This window comes from Polypterus senegalus, chromosome 8 (genome assembly GCF_016835505.1).
Source record: "Polypterus senegalus isolate Bchr_013 chromosome 8, ASM1683550v1, whole genome shotgun sequence".
Lineage (NCBI taxonomy): Eukaryota > Metazoa > Chordata > Cladistia > Polypteriformes > Polypteridae > Polypterus > Polypterus senegalus.
The window spans coordinates 26,935,100-26,958,543 of record NC_053161.1 but is presented as its reverse complement, the minus strand read 5'-3'; the positions used below and the strand labels follow the sequence as shown (position 1 = coordinate 26,958,543).

General features: G+C 37.7%; 1 protein-coding gene across 2 annotated transcripts in view; it reads right to left on the bottom strand.

Moving 5' to 3' along the window:
- Window positions 1–23,444, bottom strand: part of LOC120533851 (A disintegrin and metalloproteinase with thrombospondin motifs 20-like) — a 423,413-nt gene that overhangs the window by 330,184 nt on the left and 69,785 nt on the right. The window lies entirely within an intron of this gene.

Here is a 23,444-nt window from a genome sequence, read left to right as displayed (position 1 = left end):
GCAGGTTCATTCCTTACAGCTTCCTTACAAAAGTTGGGCAGGTTTTATATCGAAATTCTACGCGTAATGGTCATAACTGGAAGCTGTTTTTCTCCATTTACTGTAATGGAGATGAGCTTGAACGCCGTGGGGGAGGAGTTTCGTGTGACATCATCACGCCTCCCACGTAATCACGCAGTACATAGAAAACCAGGAAGACCTCCAAAAGCGCTGAAGAAAACATGCATTATATAATTGAGAAGGCAGCGAAACAATAAGAAGCGGCGAGTGACATATACAACCATGTTCATGAGTTCTGCTACTTCGGAAACAAAGCACGATGTAAACCTACACTTTAAATTAAGTTCATAGACAGGCTGCGCTGGCGTTTGTAATTTAGTGCCTGCCCATATAAGGCCGTCCGTCAGCGGCAATCCAATAGCAAACTCCACTAAATATTCACGGGTGAAGGACTGTGTTTATGGAGAGGAAGATGAGATGGTCAGGGTGGTGTTTGACACAAACTCAGCGAAACTGCGAGAGAAAGTTTTAAGTGCCAGGACTAAGGTAACATTAAATACAGCCATGGACATAGCGAGATGGCACCAGCACAGCTGGGAACCTTCGATGCATGTACACCGAAGCGGCTCACGTGAACTGGCGCAGTGCACAGATAAAAGCAACAGTTCCAAAGAGCTGAACAAAACCGAATTACACAATTGAAAAGGCAGCAAAAAATATGAAGCGTCTGATAAGCATATTCATAAATCCAGCTACTGCGGAAACAAAGCACACGGTGGAAAAAGTCAATGTCCGCTAAAGGAAGACAGTGTAAAAAAAAATAACGTGCATGCAGTGTGTCAGGTCTCAGATAAAGAAGAAGGCGAGCTGTTTATTGATGCAGTAAGAAGCGAATCGATGAAAGAAACCTGTCATCTTTACAGCGATTGACAAACACGGAATGTAACTTGAACACAACACATCCTACAAATACGAACCTGATTGAAAGAAATAATGATAATCAAATCCTTGATGACAGCAACACTCAGTAACACTCACAAAACAAATACTGTATATTGACAGTCATGTTACGTTATTTTTAAAATGTTCCCTTTTCTTTTCTAGCTTTTTAACACACTACTTCTCGCTGCGATACGCGGGTATATATATATGTATATATATATCCCGATCTACATACTCGAATAATGGATACTTTATTAGCCATCAATGATTGTTTTGGTAAAGCCATACTCAGTGTATTCATTAGATGAGCGGTAAAAAGTAAGAGCGAGGGAGGATGCAGGCTGTAGTGCGCGTCAACTCTATCTGAATTGCGATCACATTTCAAAAATATATCTTTTCAAGTTCTATTTAGTCCATATTTGTCAAACTCAAGGGCCACGGGCCACATCCGACCCGGCATGTAATTATATCCGGCCCGCGAGATCATTTTATATACTGTATTATTGTTATTAATGGCCCAGGTATATGAAGCGCTGGTAACACAATAAACTACAGATCCCATAATGCAGCGCTTCAGCTGCCTTGCCGAACACTTACGCGTTAATCAAGTCTAGCTTATGATGCTGCAAGTTATTGCGAAGCTAGCTCACACGATGCTGAGAGAAAAGTTGATTCTGAAAATAGAGCCTTTAAAACCGATGGGAGGCTGAGTATATGTTTACTGAACCCGTGTGTCTCATTTGTGGAGCTAATGTGGCTGTAATTACAGAATTTAATCTAAGACGGCACTATGAGACAAAACATCAGGGTAACCTGAATGCAATGCAGAAGATACAGAAAGCAGAAGAATTAAATAAGAATCTGACACTTCAGCGGACGTTTTACCCGTGCACAATCACAAAGTGATTTCAAGTGAAGCTGCTTTTATGGGAGACACAAATGCACCAGTGCAACTTGCCCCACTTTCCCTGTTGCCAAGTAATGTTAAACCAAGTCGTCACTACGGTGTTCCCAAATCGCACTTTGCTGATAAACTGAGCGCACGACGCTTTGGTGACTTTGAAGAACAAAAAAAGTCTACATGCGGCTCGAACCTTGTGCATGTTTGGTAGCACATATCTGTGTGAGAAGCTCTTCTCAGTGATAAAGACTAACAAAACAGCACACAGGAGTCGCCTCACTGATGAGCACCTGCAATCCATCCTGAGAATCTCCACAACACAGAACCTCACACCAAACAGAAACGAACCTGTGCCAAAAAAGATGCCAGGCGTCCAGCTCTAAAATGACATATGAGCAAAGACAACTGAATGATTTGATTTGTTATTGCTGAAAGGAACACATTTTATTTATATTTCCAGGTTTTGTTATGCAGCATGTTCATATTTGAATTTGTATAATTTTGACAGGATATATTTTTATGGAGAGCAAAATCTTTTGGGATATTTAAAATCTAAGTTTATTTTTTATATAAAATTACATAAGAGTAAAGAAATTTGAATGTTTGTTCTTTTAATGTTTACTTTATTTCTAACTTGTATAATTTAGACAGGATATATTTTTATGGAGAGCAAAATATTATAAGTTGTTTAAGGTTTGAGTTGATTTATTCAGGAATAATATTCCTGTCTGTTTTACCATTCCTACCAAAGATATTTCTGTCGACTAAATAAAAATTCCTTCTATTTAAAATTTAAATAGAACTTGAACAAATATGATAGTTCATAATATCCACGCAGACTTGCACGTAAGAGCGGGTTTTTCCGTTTTAACAAGCAGCGTATTGCACTGATACGAAATAGCTGTGTGTGTATATATGTAGATATGTATGTATATGTATATATATGTTTATATATGTGTGTGTGTATGTATATATATATATGTATTTGTGTGTATATATGTGTGTATGTATATGTATGTGTATATATGTAGATATATATATGTATGTATATATGTGTATATGTATAGATATGTATATATATATGTTTATGTGTGTGTGTGTAAATATATATATATATATATATATATATATATATATATATATATATATATATGACAACAACACTCATCACTCACAACAGTGACAAAACAATTACATTGACAATCATGTTACGTTATTTTCAAAATGTTTCCTTTTCTTTTCATTGCTTCTTTAACACACTACTTCTCCGCTGCGAAGCGCGGGTATTTTGCTAGTATATATATATATATAGATAGATATGAGAACAACATATATATATAGATAGATAGATAGATAGATATATATATATATAGATAGATAGATAGATATGAGAACAACACTCATATCAATGACAAAACAATTACATTAACAATCAAGTTACGTTATTTTTCAAATTTTTCCTTTTCTTTTTTGTATATAGTATATACTATACTATATAGTATTAGTATATACTAGCAAAATACCCGCGCTTCGCAGCGGAGAAGTAGTGTGTTAAAGAAGTAATGAAAAAGAAAAATAACGTAACATGATTGTCAATGTAATTGTTTTGTCACTGTTGTGAGTGATGAGTGTTGCTGTCATATATATATATATATATATATCCATCCATACATCCATTGTCTAACCCGCTGAATCCGAATAGGGTCACGGGGGTCTGCTGGATCCAATCCCAGCCAACACAGGGCACAAGGCAGGAACCAATCCTGAGCAGGGTGCCAACCCACCGCAGGACACACACAAACACACCCACACACCAAGCACACACTAGGGCCAATTTAGAATCACCAATCCACTTAACCTGCATGTCTTTGGATTGTGGGAGGAAACCGGAGCGCCCGGAGGAAACCCACGCAGACACGGGAGAACATGCAAACTCCACGCACCCGGGTCTCCTAACTGCGAGGCAGCAGCGCTACCACTGAGCCACCGTGCCCCCATATATATATATATATATATATATATATATATATATATATATATATATATATATATATATATATATATACATACATATATACACATACATCCACATATACAGTATATATACATATCTACAAATACACACATACATATACATACACACACATATATACACACAAATACATATATATATATATATATATATACACACATATATATATAAACATATATACATACATATCTACATATATACATATACACACACACACACACACATATATACAGTCTTTGAGGTGCAAGCAACTGTTGCTGGGGGTGCCAGAATCCATTAAGGAAGAAAAATGAAAAATATTATTTGTACAAAATCTTAATTTATTTATCCATTCCTAAATAATTAAATGGGCAGGCTATTTCGTATCAGTGCAATACGCTGCTTGTTAAAACGGATGACTCCCGCTCTTACGAGCAAATCTGCGTGGATATTATGAACTATCGTTTCTGTTCAAGTTCTATTTAAATTTTTATTTAGTCTACAGAATATTATTCCGGAATAAATCAACTCAAACCTTAAATAACTTATAATATTTTGCTCTCCATAAAAATATATCCTGTCTAAATTATACTAGTTAGAAATAAAGTAAACGTTAAAAGAACACACATTCAAATTTCATTTCTCTTATGTAATTTTATATAAAAAATAAACTTACATTTTAAATATCCCAAAAGATTTTGCTCTTTATAAAAATATATCCTGTCAAAATTATACAAATTCAAATATCAACATGGTGCATAACAAAACCTGGAAATATAAATAAAATTTGTTCTTTTCAGCAATAACAAATCAAATCATTCAGTTGTCTTTGCTCATATGTCATTTTATCAGAGCTGGACGCCTGGCATCTTTTTTTGGCAACAAGTTCGTTTATGTTTGGTGTGAGGTTCTGTGTTGTGGAGATTCTCAGGATGGACCGCAGGTGCTCATTAGTGAGGCGACTCCTGTGTGCTGTTTTGTTAGTCTTCATGACTGAGAAGATCTTCTCACACAGATATGTGGTACCAAACATACACAAGGTTCGAGCCGCATGTAGACGGAGCTGGAGCATTTCTGCGGGAATGGAGTGAATAAACTGTGCGGGCCATGCAGTATCGTACTTTGCCTTCAGTGTGCCATTACACGGCAAATGGGTTGTGAAACAACTCAAAATTCTTTTTTTGTTCTTCAAAGTCACCAAAGCGCCGTGCAAACTCAGTGCGCTCAGTTTATCAGCAAAGTGCGTATTTGGGAACACCGTTGTGCCGACTTGGTTCAACATTACTTGGCAACAGGGAAAGTGGGGCAAGTTGCACTGGTGCATTTGTGTCTCCCATAAAAGTAGCTTCACTTGAAATCACTTTGTGATTTTGCACAGGTAAAAATGTCTGCTGAAGTGTCAGATTCTTCTTTAAATCTTCTGCTTTCTGTAGCTTGTGCATTGCATTCAGGTCTTTCAGGTTATCTTGATGTTTTGTCACATAGTGGCGTCTTAGATTAAATTCTGTAATTACAGCCACATTATCTCCACAAATGAGACACACGGGTTTACTGGCAATGTCAGTAAACATATACTCAGCCTCCCATCGGTTTTTAAAGGCTCTATATTCAGAATCACCTTTTCTCTTCGGCATCGTGTGGGCTAGCTTCGCAATAACTTGCAGCATCATAAGCTAGACTTGATTAACGCAGTAAGTGTTTGGCAAAGCAGCTGAAGCGCTGCATTATGGAATCTGTAGTTTATTGTGTTACCAGCGCTTCATATCCCCAGGCCATTAATAACAATAATATAGTATATAAAATGATCTCGCGGCCGGATATAATTACACGCCGGGCCGGATGTGGCCCGTGGGCCTTGAGTTTGACACATATGGACTAAACAGAACTTGAAAAGAAATATTTTTTCGAATGTGATCGCTCAATACAGATCGAGTTGACGCGCACTACAGTACATCGAGCCGGCGTGCTATTATGGTTTTGCGTGTGTGCCTCAATAAGTTACCCTCCCCTCACTCTTACTTTTTTACCATTCATCTAATAAATACACTGAGTATGACTTTACCAGAACAATCATTGATCGCGAACAAAGTATCCATTATTCATAAAGCTTCAATTAGTGATCTGTCTTTCTGCGTTAACCGCATATTTTTTCATACATCTCAAACCAAGGGGATGTGAGGCTAAAATGAATCAAGAAACACGCGTACATACTTAGTGCATCCCCTCTCGGGAATCGAACCTCGGACGTCGGCGCTAGAGGCAAAGCCTTTACTATTGCGCCACGGCGTGCGGTTTGTCTATTTGAGCGTAGCAGTGTAATTCGCTTTTTGTTCAGCACTCTTTGGAACTGTTGCTTTTTGTCTGCGCACTACGTCAGTTCACGTGAGCCGCTGAATATGGTTTTTATTTCACTCGCTCGCTTCTAATTGTTTCTTTGCCTTCTTAATTATATAATGCATGTTTTCTTCAGCGCTTTTTGTAGCTCTTCCTGGTTTTCTACGTAATGCGTGATTACGTGAGAGGCGTGATGATGTCACATGAAACTCCGCCCCCCACGGCTTTTGAGCTCAACTCCATTACAGTAAATGGAGAAAAATAGCTTCTAGTTATGACCATTATGCATAGAAATTCTAAATTAAACCTGCCCAACTTTTGTAAAGAAGCTGTAAGGAATTCTACCTGTACGGGAAGTTAGAGAATTAGTGATGAGTCAGTCAGTCAGTCAGTGAGGGCTTTGCCTTTTATTAGTATAGATATATAAATAAATAAATATATATATATATATATATATATATATATATATACACACACACACACACACACACATACACACATATATAAACATATATATACACATATATATATACACACACACACATATATACATATATACATATACATATCTACACATATACTGTATATACACATATATAAATACAAATCTACATATATATCTACATATATATATTAGGGGTGGGATTAATCTAATTAATCTAACTAATTAATCTAATTAATTAGAGGCTGTGTAATAATTAATCTTGATTAATCGTATGTAATCACACATGAAAATTTGCCCCAAATCGCAAATGTTTTTTTTTTAATTTAAAAGGGTTTTAGTGGGCGACAGAATCAAATAATAGACATGGACATTAATATTATAAACTCAAGCTCTTTTAATTTCTGAAAAAAAAAATGCTTTTAAACTGCATTTCAATTCAAAACAGAAGCAAAAATATCATCCCTGGCTAAAATTGGGCAGACTTAAAAATAAAGTGGTATTTTACGTACTTTAAGTACATTTTCAGAATGGTATTGTCTTTAAATAATAATAACAAAAATTTCAACATAAAGTGCAGTTTTTCTTCTTAAAAAAATAAGGCAGAAACATAAAAGGTAATTTGACCAGCTTCACCTTTTAAACTCTGAGTAACCTTAGCCAAAATTATTTTGTACATTAGGCTAAAACAGTGTGATCATTGAACATTTTGTAATTAGATGTAATTATAATTACTAACGGTCACTTAAGTCCAATGATCCCCAGTAAGAGCAACAAAGTCCGCTTTCTTCAATGCATCTAATTTTGCTTGCTTTTCAGTGTGCACAAAACCATGCTTTTATCAAGGCTTCCGTCGGGTAGTCTTTTGAAATGAAATATTCCTCTAATCAGTCGTAGGAACGAGCTTTATTCCGATTCTAACATTTTTGTAACTCTGATGTGTGCATCAGTGTAATCAATGTACCAGGAAATCATGCATTGACAAAAGTTCCCCTTTGCTTAGAATTGAAAGTGTGATTAAATGCGTTACTTTTTTAACGCGTTATGGAGTAAATGCATCGAAGCTTCTCAGCTGTGCTTGTGCTAAGAAAAGGAAACATTTTAAAAATAACGTAACATGATTGTGAATGTAACAGTTTTGCGACCGTTATGAGTGTTGCTGTCATCAAGGATTTGATTATAATTTCTTTCAATCAGGTTCATATTTGGACAGTTTGCACAAAACCACGCTTTTATCAAGGCTTCCGTCGGGTAGTCTTTTGCTGCCTTCTCAATTATGTAATTCGGTTTTTGTTCAGCACTCTTTGGAACTGTTGCTTTTTGTCTGTGCACTACGTCATTTCATGTGAGCCGCTCGGTGTACATGCATCGAAGGTTCCCAGCTGTGCTGGTGCCATCTCGTGCGATGTCCACGGCTGTATTTAATGTTAGCTAAGACCCGGCACTTAAAAGTTTCTCTCGCAGTTTCACTAAGTTTGTGCCAAACACCACCCTGACCATCTCATCTTTGTCTGCATAAGCACAGTCCTTCACCCGTGAAAATTTAGCGGCAGTGTTTCTATTGGATTGCCTCTGACGGAGGCCTTATATGGGCAGGCACTAACTTACGTGGGAGGCGTAACTCCGCCTCCCACGGGCATCGAGCAAAAGTCTATCTATACTAATAAAAGGCAAAGCCCTCAGTGACTGACTGACTCACTGACTCATCACTAATTCTCCAACTTCCCGTGTAGGTAGAAGGCTAAAATTTGGCAGGCTCATTCCTTACAGCTTACTTACAAAAGTTAAGCAGGTTTCATTTCGAAATTCTACATGTAACAGTCATAACGGTCGATAACGGTCGACAATGTCCGCCACGTTGAACTTTCTTATTTATGGCCCCATCTTCACAAAATTTGGTAGGCGGCTTCCCTGCGCTAACCGAAACCGATGTACGTACTTATTTCGGTGGTATGACGCCACTGTCGGCTGCCATATTTAATTTTCCAACTTCCCATGTAGGTAGAAGGCTGAAATTTGGAACTTATTTCGGTGGTATGATGCCACTGTTGGCCGCCATATTGAACTTTTCAACAGTCTTTGTTACTTATGGGCATCTTCAAGAAATTTGTGCGGGTTTCCAACGCTAATTGAATCCTACTTACGTAAATATATACGTCCATAGCCTGCAGCTCGGTCACCGTGTCAGGCGGCGTTGGGTCCCCCATCCCAACGCCTCCCACGTTGTTGGCTGCCTTCCTATATAAGGCCGTCCATCGCTCCAGTCTCTACATTCCCTTCCTTGCTTCGCCACGGGATTCACGTCTCCCTGCTGATAACTACAGCCTTTTTATTTAATCCAAGGCTTCTCCGCTGTTTTATTGTTCATTTATTACGATTATAGTTATTGTGTAGGTATTTTAGACTTACTGTACATTGTTCAGATACCCATTTCCTTTATCATTCCAACCGTACCCGCATTAACATGTCTATCGAGGTGATCACCATCGATCAAACAACTGTCACTTACCGAGTGGTTTCCATGCCCGGAGATGGCACCTACCTTTTCCATTCTCTTTGGAAAATATTGCACGGCCATATCAGGCTCACTCTTAATATCCGGAGGAACATTGTGGCTTATGTATTGAATGACTGGGACAGGTTCAAGGTGTGGACTGATGGTACAGGAGATAATTATACTACACAGGAGCACTATAAGAGTGAAATGCTTAAGCCCTTCACCTATGCATCTGCATGTGAGTTGATGGCTGCCGCTGAATTGTTCGGTTGTCGCTTTCAAGTGTACCGAAATAGCCAAATATTTTACACCTTTGGACAACCGCCAATGCCTCTTAAACATCTTAGATTCACAGGTGACGATTTCAGTAGTGGACACGTTGATGTTTATGAATGTTTAAACTCTCATAAGCTGGATGTGAAGTTATCGATGAAACTGGTTGTGTGCTTACAACGCTTGACAGATGCCGAATGTCTCTTCAACACAAGTCCTACAAATACTGTCGTAATTGAAACAAACCATGAAACTCAAACCAATTATTACAGCAACAATCCAAGCTGTGAGATTTGAGACAAGATTGCTTTTCACATGGCCAACTGTACATTGCATGCTTAAGAGTAAGCTCAGCACACAGCTTGGTCATATTACAACCGGAGGGCCGAACTCAAAATGTGGTATACAAAGAGATCCTTAACAAATAATTATTGGTATATTTTCCCTCAGTTTAAAAAGGTTTAATTTTCTTCTTAATAAAACTTTTAGGGCAGTACTTCGCTGCTGCGAAGCACGGGCATTTTGCTAGTTATAGTATATGGACGAAAAAATACGTTACAGTTATGACCATTACGCGTAGAATTTCGAAATGAAACCTGCCCAACATTTGTAAGTAAGCTGTAAGGAGCCTGCCAAATTTCAGCCTTTTACCTACACAGGAAGTTGGAGAATTAGTGATGAGTCAGTGAGTGAGTGAGTGAGTGAGTCAGTGAGGGCTTTGCCTTTTATTAGTATAGATTACGCTGTGCATTCTATGGTATAACTATTTGTGCTTAAAAATCTTTAAAAAAATACATATTTACATACAGTTCATTCGGTCTGGAACGGATTAATTGTATTTACAGACAATCCTATGGGGGAAATTACTTCGGTTCACAATCAATTCGGTTTACGACCAGAGTTTTGGAACGAATTATGGCTGTGAACCGTGGTTCCACTGTATTTTTGGTTACTTACATATTATCAGTACATCCATACTTGTGCAAACTGAACACAGTAAATTAATTCTTTATTTATATATCTCCTTCCACTAGTTTTCACTACCACAACAGTGAAAAAGTAGCACAACAGAGGTGACATTAATTTTACGAGCAAGAATGACTTTACACTGTGAAACTCCATGAATTAAGTTTCCCCCTCCACCAAACATTTTCAGAGAAAAGTGTTGGTGAAGGCAGTGACTTTATACTTATTTTCTCTCATTTAAGAGGAATTTGGGAAGCATAAGAGACATGACTATTAAAAACCATCCAATATTATACCTCTAGTTCATTATTATTAATTATAGAGGTTTAAAGTTAAATGTAAGCAACTGCAACATAAAAATATTGATTGTATTTCATAGCTTCAGCAAATTTTAGTAACAATTTTAATTCATACAGTGGAAGAAGGTATTGTGGATCTTTGGTGTAAAGAAAGTGAATACATAATATTAAAAAGTTGAGGGCCACTGTGATATTCATAATACAATTATTTGTAGGAAATATTAATTGTCACGCACTTGTGCTTATGAAATAAAATGAACTATTCCTTTTTATGCATGCTGTAATTATTTTTATTTTATCACAGTAGTGTGCTTCTATAAAATACAGGACGTTTGATGAGCCTACTGTTGATAATCCAAAGTAATGTTCACAACAAGCAAGCATTCTATTAAGATCAAACACTGAATATCCAATGTATTATTAGTTTACAAAAATGATACTGTTTTACAAGTAATCCAAAAAAATCTCAGGTAAACTATTATGTGTCAGCTTAGAAATACATGCAACATCTTTAGTTTTACGACTTCGAGCATTTTTAGTTACTGAAATAAGAGGCAAAAGCAATATTGTAGAAAATGCAGACTCTATGTATGAAATTAGGGATGCAACAATACCGATACTAATATCGGATTTGGGTCCAGTATAGGGCTCATGTACTCATACTCGTACTTGTAAAAATGCAACAGTGCCTATAAGTGATACTATCAACATGCACATATGATCATGTGAAAATTAAGGAGCAAAAACTGAGAACATAAAACATCAATGGAGTGGTGAAACCAAAGCCTAGCAGACTGTAAACTATGCTTTGCTAAAATATGATTAGGAGGTACAAAAACAACTTCATACAACACAAGTAAGCTAATGAAACATCTCAAAGGTAAAATAAATATCAGAATAAGCATGGCAAAAATGCCTTTTTGGACGCACAACAACATGCATCACTGTGGCAGTCTCTAGTAAGCAGAAAAAATATTAAACAATAAACTATGGGCAAAAAACAGAAGCTCTTGCTCTGTACATTGTTCTCGACGATCAGCCTCTAATTAGTCAATAGCGTGGGAATTCTGAGCCTCCTGAATGTACTAAAATGAAGCCCACTACTTGTTCCCTAGATCCAGTGTCAACCAAACTAGTAATAAGTTCAATGGATGTTGCAGCGCCTATTCTAAACATTATCAGTAGTTCATTATTGCATGGCATAGTACCTGATGCATTAAAAGTGTCAGTCATTAAACCATTACTTAAAAAGTCAGAACTACACCCAAACATACTAAATAATTATAGGCCTATTTCAAATTTACCCTTTCTCTCTAAAATACTAGAAAAAGTAGTCTCCAATCAGCTTCAGTCACACCTTACGCATTACAATTTACTTGAGAAATTCTAGTCTGGTTTCCGCACTGGTCGTAGTACAGAAACGGCACTAACGCGGGTTGTAAACGATATTCTGATATCCTCTGATGAAGAAAACTCCACTGTAATTATGTTGTTAGACTTAAGTGCAGCATTTGACACTACTGACCATTCTATTTTACTGCACAGGCTAGAAAATGATGTTGGCCTTACAGAGACACTGTGCTCGCTTGGTTTAGTTCTTATTTATTAAATCGATTCCAATATGTACAGAAATGTGCTGGCAGCACTCCATCATTATACACAGAAGTGAGATATGGTGTCCAGCAGGGCTCAGTACTGGGACCTTTACTATTCTCAATTTACATGCTTCCACTGGGATCTATCATTAGGAAACATCATGTTAATTTTCACTCGTATGCAGATGACACCCAGTTATACCTTTCATTTAGATCAAATGAAGTTTCTCCGATGTTGTCTTTACTTAGTTGTGTTAGTGAATTAAAGGATTGGATGGATGACAACTACTTGTCTTTAAACACTGGTAAAACAGAGATGTTAATTAATGGAGGGAATGAAGCTGATCACAACAATATTCTGTCATCATTTAACTCAGTTGGAATCACCATTAATTTTACTGAATCAGCCGGCAATCTAGGAGTTATCTTTGACTCTAGCATGTCATTTAAAGCGCATATTACCAAGTTGTCCAAATTATGTTTCTTCCATTTAAAAATGTTGGAAAATGCGCTTTCTAAATAAACAGCATTCTCAGAAATCAATTCATGAATTTATTTCTAGTAGGATTGACTACTGCAATGTGGTGTTCACTGGCTGCTCAAACTGTTCTTTATACAGCCTCCAGTTAATCCAAAATGCTGCTGCAAAAATTATTACAAGAACAAGAAAATACGAACACACAACTCCAGTTCTTAAATCCTTGCACTGGCTCCCAGTTAAGTTTACGGCAGATTTCAAAATCCACTTTTTAACATATAAAGCATTAAATGGCCAAGGTCCAGCTTATTTGTCTGAACTTATCATGACTTACAAACCACAGCGCACATTAAGATCTCAAGATGCCAGTCTGCTTATGATTCCAAGGATTAATAAAATAACAGTGGGAGGTCAAGCTTTTAGTTACAGGGCCCCCTAAACTGTGGAATGGTCTGCCTGCTACTATAAGAGGTGCCTTTCGGTCTCAGCTTTTAAATCCCGGCTGAAGATTCACTACTTCAGTTTAGCATTTTCTGACTAGAGCTGCTGATTAACTGTACAGACTGCATCTCTGTTGTTAGTCATTAGCACTAAAGCATAAGCAACATGATAGTTATAATTTGATACTAACCCTCACCTATTCTGTTTCCCTTCTTGGTACTCAAATGTGGCACATGGTGCCACGGCCCACCTGCCAAGTTGTTTTGCCTGCCTAAGGTAAAGTCATCCCTGATGGAGGATCGCAGAAATCATGGGAAAGAGGGGTCCTTTCATCGGATTAGCGCTGTTTCAGCTGTGGAATGGCCAGATGGGGAGGCAACTTGATGAATGAAGCCTCCAGGACTCTAAACAAATCCAAATCATATTATGTGATATTATCTACTGTTAAATTCTACTCCGTACTTCTAAAATTTTTTATACTGTATTGAGGATTTGATCTCTTCTGTGTATTGTACTTTATTGTATTGACCCCCTTCTTTTTTACACCCACTGCACACCCAACCTACCTGGAAAGGTTTATCCCAACCAGCCTCTTAACACTAGAATTACCAGAGCCTACTGAAAAACTCGTAATTCCGTCCCACCTTAAACTGCTTCTTAAATCCCTTCACACCTCTCCAGCGCCCTTTGTTCTCTAAATGTGCTGATAAAGAGAAGCCGGCTATTCCATCCCCCCACCAATTTAGAACGTGCACGAACTTCTCTCAGCTCATGCCTTGATTGAGCATCTGGGAGTGAAGTGGAGTTTTAGAGGGAAATAATAGATCGTTGTTTGGAACACACGCATTTCATGTCTGTTCCGTTTCTACAGTAATCTGTGTCAACACATTGTTAAAACAGAAACTTTTTTATATTCTAGTAGTAGATGACAAAATGTAGGCATAAACTATATAATGTATGAAGCCTGAAGTCCAAATAGCAAAGAAACATTTTCACAAGAATAACACAATTGCACTTTTATTCAAACATATAACTGCAGAAAGAAAAAGCGCCTTAACATGCGACATTGACATCAGTTTACTATAATTGACTCCCTGGTTCAATAGATACAGCCCCGCTTGGGAATCAAGGGGTCACGGGTTCGATCCTGCGCTCCTCCCTTTTGAGAAGTAAACTGTTCTTAGTCTTACTGTTTTAGTATAAAACATACATTTGATTTCAGTCTGTAACAGCCGGTGCAGTTTATGATCCTTTTAAAGGTTAGCTTTTTTTTTTTATTCACTTTTCACTCTCTCAGTCGCGTTCAGAATCAATCCATACAACCCCATCTGACACGGCTGTTTTCACTAAAGACGCGCTATAGCTCTGCAGTGTACCACGATGCATACTAACGCCCCCACCCGGTTCTGACACACAAACGCTGGCGAAGCTGCCTTCTTCATATCTCACCGTCACTTGCTTTTCGTTTTATTGAGTGTTCCTGCCAGTCCCGCATGTTGCTGTATGCTTTTCTTTTGCACCCAGGACATGCAGAAGAAAGAATGGTAAAGACCAGTAACCGGCGCTATATGCAATCATCAGACACTCCCCATCTGCCCGTGTCGTTCAAACACAGGAACATATATTGGTGTAAAAGTATAACAAAAGTGCACTTTTATTCAAGTGCACTTTTTCCATCGCCTTTTCCTGTAAGAAGCAGTGTACACACTTCTCTCTATGCTGTGGTTTCTATTACACACCTGAAAGAAAGAGACAATACATATGAACATATCCAGCATACAGCAACATGCGGGGACTGGCAGGAACACTCAATAAAACTGAATAAAAAGAAAATCAAGTGACGGTGAGATACGAAGAAGACAGCTTCGCCAGCGTCTGTGTGTCAGAACCGGGGGGGGCGTTAGTATGCATCGTGGTACAGCACAGAGCTATAGCGTCTGTATTCTGTTTCTTTTGTACTCCAGGGCACGCAGAGGAGAGAATAGTAAAGAGCAGTAAGTTCGGCGCTATATGCAATCATCAGACATTCCCATCTGCCCGTTGTTTTGTTATACTTTTTATACTGCTCAAACGGGCATGCTCAAAAAATACACGTGTAATGCCACGAAAAGTGCACGCAGACACTTCATTTCGCAAACAAAACAAGTGCACTTTTATTCAAAACTACCTGTATAACCGAAGAAAAAAGAAAGCAAGATACAGTAGGCGATTGATACGACATCTTGCATGGTGCAATGCTAAGAAGTGCAGATTTTCATTCCGTGCTATATAAAATCATCACATTCAAATATTAACAGTTCCCACACACCCAAGGACCGTCCTTCCTACATTTACGACACGTGTACTTGTTGCCGTGTACACACCTCTCTGTGCTATGGTTTCTATTACACTGAATGAGCACCTGACACTGTACTTTCTTCCCTGGGGGAAGGTCCCGCATCAGAGAATTTCCAGTTCCTGCATAAATTCACACCCGATCTGACGCTGTTCGTTTTCAAATAATATTGCATTAGTGCGATTATATTTTCACATATATTGTCTTTCTTTCAGGTGTGTAATAGAAACCACAGCATAGAGAGAAGTGTGTACACTGCTTCTTACAGGAAAAGCGATGGAAAAAGTGCACTTGAATAAAAGTGCACTTTTGTTATACTTTTACACCAATATATGTTCCTGTGTTTGAGCGACACGGGCAGATGGGGAGTGTCTGATGATTGCATATAGCGCGAAGTTGGTCTTTACCATTCTTTCTTCTGCATGTCCTGGGGTGCAAAGAAAAAGCATACAGCAACATGCGGGGACTGGCAGGAACACTCAATAAAACTGAAAAGCAAGTGACGGTGAGATACGAAGAAGGCAGCTTCGCCAGCGTTTGTGTGTCAGAACCGGGGCGTTAGTATGCATCGTGGTACACTGCAGAGCTATAGCGTCTTTAGTGAAAACAGCCGTGTCAGATGGGGTTGTATGGATTGATTCTGAACGCGACTGAGAGTGAAAATTGAATAAAAAAAAAAAGCTAACCTTTACAAAGATCATAAATTGCACCGGCTGTTACAGACTGAAATGAAATGTATGTTTTATTCTAAAACAGTAAGACTAAGAACAGTTTACTTCTCAAAAGGGAGCGCAGGATCGAACCCGTGACCCTTGATTCCAAGCGGGGTTGTATCTATTGAACCACGGAGTCAGTTATAGTAAACTGGTGTCAATGTCGCATGTTAAGGCGGCTTTTTCTTTCTGCAGTTATATGTTTGAATAAAAGTGCAATTGTGTTATTCTTGTGAAAATGTTTCTTTGCTATTTGGACTTCAGGCTTCATACATTATATAGTTTATGCCTACATTTTGTCATCTACTACTAGAATATAAAAAAGTTTCTGTTTTAACAATGTGTTGACACAGATTACTGTAGAAACGGAACAGACATGAAATGCGTGTGTTCCAAACATCGATCTATTATTTCCACTCTAAAACTCCACTTCACTCCCAGATACTCAATCAAGGCATGAGCTGAGAGAAGTTCGTGCACGTTCTAAATTGGTGGGGGATGGAATAGCCGGCTGCTCCTAGCTTCTCTTTATCAGCACATTTAGAGACAAAGGACGCTGGCGGAGAGGTGTGAAGGGATTTAAGAAGCAGTTTAAGGTGGGACGGAATTACGAGTTTTTCGTAGGCTCTGGTAATTCTAGTGTTAAGAGACTCCAACAAGATGTTCAGACCTGTTGGAATAGCACGTTCTTCAAGCAGTTCCAGTAGCTCCTGCCATACAGCTGGAAATATACCTTCGAGAGACCACAGTTTCTTGTTCAGACAAACCACTTAAGTAGTGATCAGTTAACAATGTGCAATTCCCCACTTTGTCTCAGATGTCAAGAAAATGTGTTTCTGTAGTGTAGTGAGTGAAAGATTATTTATTGTACTGTCACATATTATTAATGATACCAGAAACAATCTTATAGCTGAAGACACAAAGATGATGATGTTCATCAAAGGAAATCTGCCACTTACCTTCCTAAATGAGTGCTAGACCTATCCAGTGGCAGGTGTCCTTCAATGACTTTTGACCTGTATACCTTTACGCTACTAAGCTAGCTATCTTAAAAATGGGATAACAGTAAGAGAAATGTTCTTGTTATGTTTAAATAAATTTCTGTGAACTCTGTGTTGTACTATTACATCCCATCCAATGTTGAAAGACCTGAAACAATGTTGGTTTTGTTTACATACATTGACTATGTGTGTGTTTGTATGATTTTTGATTTTACTTCCGTGAAATCTGAGCCATTTAAAAACTATATAATCTATTTTACTGAATGTACCTTAGTTTGAGTTATTTGTTTAATTTTGAATGATTTATTCCAAGTTATGAGTCTTATATTAGATGTGTTGGTATCAACATTGATGAGTACTAAAAAGCAAGAAAAGTAATCTCTCACTATATCGTGCTTCGACTTTCACGGCTTCACTCTATCGCGGATTTTTTATGTAAGCATATCTAAATATATAACGAAAATTTTCCGCTGCTATGCGGGTTTCTGCGGACAATGGGTCTTTTTACTTCTGGTACATGCTTCCTCAGTTGGTTTCTCGCTCATTCAGCATCAACGTGTTTCGCTATGTAAAGAGTGCTCTTATGTGTTTATCTTTGTGCATAGTCAAGCCCTTCATTATAGCTCCAAAACGATCTGCTCCTGCTACTGCTTCAGAGGCCATGCCCAAGCACCTACGGAAGATGCTAACGATTACCGAAAAGGTAAAAGTTTTGGATATGTTGAAGGAAGGGAACAGCTACACCGCTGCAGGATGCCATTACAGCATCAATGAGTTCACGATTCTTTTTATTTAAAAAGGAGAAAAAGAATATAAGATCTACAGCCGCAGTGTCCTTTAATCAGGGCACAAAATGAGTTGTAAGTGGATGTAATAAGGTGGTAGTCCGGATGGAATCTGCTTTAGGGATTTGGATTGAAGACTGCCGGAACAACAACAACGGCAGTGCTATACAGTCGCCTGAAGAAGCTCCTTTAGAAGAGCTGTAACGCTTTCCTTTGTTGTGCAGTAAAATTAAACTCATCGTTATCGGACAAGTCGTCGTGTCATTGTTGGTGAGTAACGATAATTAATTTTCTATGTACAGCACTTCTTACATGTACATACGTTTAGTGTCACTGTACACACATTTTACTGTATACAAATTTTCTTGCATTGTACGTATTTACTGCTGGTGGCCTGTCTGTCGTAATGGCTGTAACATATGTGAAATTGGAGACGCTCGATATCTTTAAAATAATATTTAGGTTTTACTGTATATAAAAAGTGTGTTTACATACATAATTTCAATGAATCTTACCTAATATCTAAGAGAATACAAAGGGTTTATGCTGTATAACTATGCGGGAAATGTTTATAATAGTGTTGGAGAGTTTATAAGGGCTTAAAATATATAAAAATAACCATTTGAACATATGGTTTTTACTTTGCAGATTTTCACCTTTCACAGGGGGTTCTGGAACGCAACCCCCGCGATCAAGGAGGGATTACTGTAGTAGCAAGTAGTCTTTCTTTGTCTGATATATCCCTACTTGAAATGATTTTTTTATTTTACCTTTTGTGCTAATAAATGTAGGTAGGCTGGATACTTGATGCCCATGATGCTGAAAAGTCAAACAAGAAAATTGTGAAACAATTACATTTGTGGTGGAGAAACTCAATTCATTGTAGTCCATTTAAAGAAAGCAGTCTGTATGAATATTTCACTTCTAAAAACATATCACAACTGAATTTAATGCTTTTTAAGATCACAAGACAATTTACTTTCAAAAAGGTGTCTAATTTTGGTTGAGCTGATACAGATGTGGAAAATCATTACTAATCTGAATACAGCAAAATCTCCAGTGTGAAGTTAGCATTTAAAGCGTATATATACACTGTCACACATGTGTGCATAGGAGGCAGCTGAAGGGCTTAGAGAGGACTGATTATACATCTGCCCGGGGGGGAGCGGGGTACGCTGACACTCTTTCTGAGTTCCCTACAGGTCTTTCCCGGGAAATCACACCAGGAGCCACCACCTCGAAGACATCACTTCTGGTCCCGGCCCCGAGGAAGACATCACTTCCGCCCACCGTCCTATAAAGCCTCCTGCCTTTGCTCTGGGAGGCAGTTCTGTTTTGGACTCTGTCGTGTAAACTTGCCTTACATTAATCAATTGCTTTTGCAGCCAGGAAACCGCATTAAACGGGTGGCTGCCCCAAACCTTGCCATGCCTCAAGTCTCTTCTTATTACAACACATTCAAGTGTTACTTCACCACTGGGGATTTTGCTGTGTAAATTACCTCCAACTTTGTTAAAAAAAAAACCAACTTTTTAACTATGCTAAAGAAAATTACATTTGTGTTTTTTTGGCTATCCAAACCTGATTTTAGAAGATTCTTTCAAATAAAAGATGGGATAAACAGCTTAGAAAAAGCTTTGTAGTTTTCACAAAAAATAAGCCATAGATTTCTAGATTGAGGGTACAATGAAAACAGTAGTTGCTGCTACTGCCTCATACCTCAAATGTTTCATTCCAGGTTTGGTCACTTTACAAATAATTTTGAGTTTTCCACGTGTCCTGATAGGGTTTTTTTCAAGGAACTGAAGTTTCCTTATATTTCTCAAAGAAGTGAATATTAGTGAATTAACTACTGATTCAAAATGTCAACTTTATGAGTGAAAGTGTGTGTAAATAAGCAGGCTTGTAATAAAATTGCATCTCACCCAGTGTTGGTTCCTGGCATCTGTTTGAACATGGGATCTGAAGATAGATGGGTGTTAGACTAATTGCAGTTAAAGCCCCAAACAGCTGTAGTTCTTTACAGTTTCTATATTCTTTCTGCACTTTTTACCTAATCAGGTAGCTAATGAAATTAAGGGGGAAAAAAGTCCCAACACCAATTTTTCCTAAATGGGACACTGTGTAGCGGTAGTATTAATTTAAATCTTTGTTCCACTAGCACTGTACCTAGGGATTCATTTTAACAAATGATTTGTAATGCCGTTAAAGCAACTAGTCAAGTTGGAAACCAAGCTAAAGTGAACAGTAATATGAATAGCTCAAAAGCAAAATGAGTGCATCATAAGAAAAGTAACTCTCACACAGAGCAAATATTTTATATAGTTTTGATTTAAATTGTATACAAATTGAGCAAATATGAGCGAATACATTACAATAATGTGCTGTAGTTGTTGATTCTTTGATTTTAAAGCATACTGTCCATTTATTAAGGAAGAATGTCAGACACACATTCTCCCAGCTTAATACTCTTTCAGTGTCTATGCAGTTAATTTTTATTGCTCTCTAAAATAGGCAACATCCTTTTGTGAAATGTATTATGAAAGGAAACAAATCCCAGTAACAACCAAGGATAATGAAAGTTGGAAAATGTACACATGGTGTAAAATTCGGGTGCATTTGATGACTTAGTTAATTGATTTGAAATTGAAAACATTAAAGCCTTTAGGCAATTAGGCAATTAGCTTGTGATAGCCAATTAGCTTAATTGGATTCAACATGTTGATGTATGTCAAACTCACTGCCTCTTTGCTTGGCATAATGGAAAAAACAAAAGAAATCAGCCAAGACCTCAGAAAAAAAATCGTAGATGTCTACTAATCTGGCTCATCCTTGGGAACAATTTACAAAAGACTGAAGGTTCCACTTTCATCTGTACTAACAATAATACACCAAGTATAAACACCATGGGACGACACAGCTATCATATTGCTCACGAAAGAGACTGTACTTTAGCATAAAAAGTGCAAATCAATCCCAGAACAACAGCCAAGGACATAGTGAAGATGCTGGACGAAACAGGTAGACAAATATCTATATCCACAGTAAAATGAATCCTATATTGACATAACCTGAAAGACTGCTCTGCAAGGAAAAAGCAATTGCTCTAAAGCCACCATAAAAAAGCCAGACTGCAGTTTGCAGTTTGCACTGGGACATGGAGACAAATACTTTCAGAGAAAAGTCATCTGGTCTGATGAATCCAAGATCGAACTGTTTGGCCATATTGACTATCATTATGTTTGGAGGAAAAAGGGTGAGGCAAACAAGCCACAGAACACCATCCCAACTGTCAACCATGGAGGTGGAAGCATTATGTTGTGGGGGTGCTTTGCTGCAGGAGGGACTGGTGCACTTCACAAAACAGATGGCATCATTAAGAAGGAAAATTAGGTAGATACACTGCAGCAACATCTCAAGAACTCAGTGAGAAAGCTAAAGCTCAGTCACAAAGGAGTCTTCCAAATGGACAATGGCCCCAAGCATACATCCAAAATTGTGGCAAAATGGCTTGAGGACAACAAGGTCAATGATTGAAGATTTGTGGGCAGAACTGAAAAAGCGTTTTTGAGCAAGGAGGCCTACAAACTTGTCCCCAGTTACACCAGTTCTGTCTGAAATAATGGGCAAAAATTCCATCACCTTATTGTAAGAAGTTTGTGAAAGACTACCCAAAATGTTTGGCTCAAGTTAAACAATTTAAAGGCAACAACACTACTAAATATTAACAAGGTGTATGTAAACTTGTGACCCATTGGAATCGTGATATAGTCAATACAAATTGAAATACTCTGTGAACATTGTTGGAAAAAAATCCTTTTGCCCTGCTTAAACAATATGCCAAATTTATAGTTTGTTAGTATAAAAACTGTGGAGGCATTATAAAGTGAGTTTAAAAGAATTCACAATAAGTGAATGTAAATGTCTGAATTCAACTGTAGGATCAATTAATGGTCTATGGTTAGTTAATGGTTGTGGAGGGCCTGTGATGAACTGTAGTTCAAATTTCTTAAATGTACAATTTTTGAAAGAAGAACCCAACTAAGAGTTATCAGCTCTCCTTTGATCGAATGTGACATACTGTTTACTTCAAATGCATATTTTGCCGTTTATATATTCATGACTATAGCTTCCAGTTCTTTAAAGCTTTATTCAACTCCTACACTATCATCATAACACTGAATAAAAGAGAGCACACACAGTCTCTACTACAACACATCATTCACATTTACCACTTGTCTACTTACATCTTCAAATGCCAATGTATGCTCTGATGCTACAGAAAGATTTTTCCCTTGCATCAGATTATGTTTATTTTTAAAACATGGAATGTGCTGTCTGCACATGCGACACCCATTTATAGTGGCTTATAATTACCAAGAGACCTCAGAGTGCTTTTCCCGTATCCCATAAGGATTTATCTATTCTGATGTCACATCATTAAAACTACTAATCACATAGATCGCGCGATGAAAAAAACAAAATTATTATCCATCTTTTTACACACCAAACACACACAATACTCCATTATGTTGTTTTCACTGTCATCTATGAAAGTGAGAGACCTACTGTATAAAGCTTGTCCATGAACAGCTGCAGAGACCATTTTAATGTCAAACATCTTCTGAGAAACATATTCTTAACTCCCAAGGACTCGCAGATATACAAAAAATTAACTGAAAACAATTAGTCTTCCATATGTTTCCAAAGTCGATTAAAAAAAAATTCTGCTGTACAGATACAGAGATGCCGTACCCCAGAGGCCTCCCACATCTTCTACCAGTTTATGAAGTTCTTGTTTTGCTAACCGTTAGACAACACATTATGAAAAAGCATGCTCTTTGCCTTTGGAGATCTTCCTTCTATAGTCTTCTCAAGGGCCCTTTCTGATGCTGATGTCTGAAGTACTTCCCTATCTATATACTTATTGTCAAAGGTAACAAAATAAGTTTCAGATCTAGAATATTAGGCAGGTTACAGTGTGATATTATTAGCTAAAAAATACACAAATGCAAAAAAGTTGCTAAAGAGAGTTGTCACATTATATTGATGGGACACAATTATGTGGGTGAGGCTTGAACAGTTGAGAGCAAGTGGCAGGTTGTTGGTTTCATTCTAATTCCATATAACTTTCCAACCAGAAAAGTTAAAGAATGGCCAGCAACCTACCACTTTCTGCTTATTCTGATAGATTCAGTATGTAAGTAGTAGGATAGAATTAACCACTGAAGGTGCATGACGAAAATCACAAAGGTTACAATTTTAAAGTACTCCAAAACAAGCCCTTTGAAGATGACTAGCAATGGGTTTACAAAATGCAAACTAACAATTCTAAATAGAAATCTTTCTCCTATCTGTAAAACCATTTTGCTATATTAAGAGTGAACATCCCCTCCCACGTTTGGCTGAAAATCATTAAGGGGACTCATTT